Genomic DNA, 2885 nt, shown 5'->3' on the forward strand with positions numbered 1-2885 from the left:
TGTTTTGGAAAAACAGGTTAGGTGCACACGTCCATAGTTGGTTCCAATCTCTCACGGTTCCTTTGAAAGAAAATTGGAAGAAGAGAAAGAAAACTTGGATCGGTTGAACAGGAAGGAGATCGAACCAGCTAGAAAAAAAAGAGAAGCACATCGGTTGGGATTGGGACGTGATTTCCTCCAACGTTGGTTGTTTAAGTTTGGAAAGAAATCTCTACACCTAATTAATAATAAAGCAAACTGGGTTTCTGTCGTACGTCGTCGGCATTTTTACAGAAAAATCCCTATGATATTAAGTAATTAACCCGCAGTCCAGTAAATAAGTGAAAAAAAACGTTTCGTATTTCTAATCCACCCGTGGACGCGTGTGCGGTTTGCCAACAAAAACCAACCCAGAGTCGAGCGACCGCGCCTCCCGATCTGGATCCTCCGCCTCCCCGCCGTCGGTCCGCATCCTCCGCCACGCCATCCCCGCGCGCCGGCCTACCTCCTCTCCGCCGCGCCCTCCTCCCCACACCACGGCCTGCCTCCTCTTCGCCGCACGCGGTTCGCCGACACCGAGGCCCAGGCCGCAGCGCTCCAGGCCCGCGTCGGCCGGCTGGAGCGCACGCCGCCGACCACGATCGGGCTGCTCAACACGCTCCTCGCCGCCGTGGGCAATGGCTGGGAGGAGGAGGACGCGTGGGAGGCGGGGCAGCGGCATAATCAGCGCGTGTTGGATCCAGCCGAGGCTGAGGAGCCCGCGAGATCCCGTGACAGGGGGTCTACTCATCGTCCTCTTGCGCGAGACGACTGAGGGACGCGGCGGCGCGGGTTTTACTCCAGAGAACGGCGACAATCCGGCTGCCACCGGACGGATCCAGATGGAGGAGGGTCAGGGAGGCGCGCGGGGGAGGCCGTCGAGGTTTGGGGGCGCCGGATCCAGAGTTCGAGGTGGCGCCATGGTTGCTCGGTGAGCTCCTGCAAGGGAAAGGGAACATGAGCGGCGGGGAGACTCTGCTATTCACCGGAGATAAGAAGAAGAAGATGAAGACGCAAACCGGTGAGTATAGATCAAGCACAGAAAAAACAGAGGGATTTATTAAGAAAAAAGAAGAGAAACAAATCCACCAGCAAACCATGGAGCAGCTCCAAAGAGGACACCAAGAACCAGGACAAGCATGGAGCAGCCGGCTGGAGGTAGTCAGTAGTTAGCAAGAGGCGCTCGCCGGCTGGAGGCGTCTGCAGCCTAGATTCTCTCCCCGCTGCTCCAGGCCAAGCATGGAGAACGGAGGAAGAAAAGAGGAAAGCAGAGACAGGCGGAGAGCACGAGGAGGAGCTGGTTCACGCTGGCTATTGCCTCCTTCGTTCTCCGTATGTGGTTATCCCACAAATATAATTTTTTTAGGCCAACAAATGGAAGAATGCGTGTGCATCCCTCAAAAGTGTGCTTGCTTTTTTTTAATAAGTGTGCGTGTTTTTCTACTCCCTCCGTCACGGTTTAAAAGGCGCGCTTGAAAATTCTCTGGGACCTAGGTGGTTATCTATTGGTTGTGAGATGGGCTAAAAAATAGCATTCACACTATGCATGCATATAGAAATAGTATATCCGAGTACTAATTAGCTACTAGAAATAAATGCAATCCGCCCTAAACCTTGTCTATTGTGAAAACGCACGCAAATTTAACTGTGCCTTCTAAACTGTGACGGAGGGAGTAGAAAAAGAGCCTACCATCTGCGTAAAATGCTTGTGTTTGGGCCCAGTTCAAAAAGAAAGAACAGAAATATAATCTTGCAAGCCAAACAACCAACATTTTCTAAAAAAATACAACATAGTAAAAACTTATTTTTTTCGAACATTAATAAAAAGTTATATATAAACAATCACACTTCAATGCACCACTACTCTTGTTGCATTTGACAGCCTCAGAGAATTGTTGTGAAACAAACAAATCAGAAACTCTCTTAGCCCGTTTTGAACCACACTTTTTGTTCTCTGTTTTATTTGAGAAAGTGCCCAATTTTCTAAAATTTAAATGGAGTATATGTCTCACACCACAAGTAATTTTAATACTGTTCTAAAAAAACAATAATTTTCATACGTTTTCTCTGTAACGATGCATGGACATTCAGACAAAGAGATGATATATCCAATTTATTGGTTGAATAATCTAAATGTTTTAACTAATATAATTTGTATATTAGTATAATTATTGTATGTATTATATTCTCATTGGTTTGATTTGAAGTCACTATTTTATCATCCCGTTGCAACGCACGGGCCCTTTTGCTAGTAAAAATAAAGAAAGAAAGAGCTGATCGGTTTGGAAAGGATCTTGAAAAAAAATAGCTTCCTTACCAGAGACGTGGAGAGCGCGACAAAGGATAGAAAAAAACATCGGGTCCGATTGGTAGTATCTTTGGAAGGACTCCTACGTGCAGTTTTTTCGAACGATTTGAATCGGTACTAAAAGGAAATAAATAAATATCAGATCCGTTTGTTCTTCGGTTAAAAAAAAAGGATTTGTTTCCTTCCTTCGGCTGGCCAAATCATAATACGTACTAGTTTGGATCCTTGGAGATCGCAGCAAGAAAAGGAGGTTGGCGGAATAAAAGGAACAGAGAGAGAAAAACGGAAGGAACTAGTAAGGAAAGTCTTGATCTGCAAAAGAGAGAGAGAGAGAGAGAAGGGGGGTTGATCGGTTTGAGTTATTTAGAAAGATTGACTGATTTTCTACTGAGAAAGAAGGAAAGGTGCAGCCAACGTTTGAGATAAATTTGGAAGGTTTGGATCGGTTAAAAAAGAGATGAATTATAGCAGATCAGTTGTCTTTTTGGGACGTTGCCAACAAGGAAAGATAGGAGAGAAAATTGAGAGAGATAAGGAAAGCATTGCGTGGCTTGTTTTT

At 45.9% G+C, this 2885-nt stretch overlaps 1 long non-coding RNA gene across 1 annotated transcript; it reads right to left on the reverse strand.

Moving 5' to 3' along the window:
* Positions 1 to 225: 225 nt before the first annotated feature.
* Positions 226 to 2219, reverse strand: LOC123061223 (uncharacterized). Its single transcript, XR_006428783.1, has 2 exons — positions 1116 to 2219; positions 226 to 957 (listed from the first exon to the last, which is right to left on the reverse strand). It is a non-coding gene; the product is annotated as an uncharacterized lncRNA (long non-coding RNA).
* Between the last annotated feature and the right edge of the window lie 666 nt (positions 2220 to 2885).

Source organism: Triticum aestivum, chromosome 3A, assembly GCF_018294505.1.
Source record: "Triticum aestivum cultivar Chinese Spring chromosome 3A, IWGSC CS RefSeq v2.1, whole genome shotgun sequence".
NCBI lineage: Eukaryota > Viridiplantae > Streptophyta > Magnoliopsida > Poales > Poaceae > Triticum > Triticum aestivum.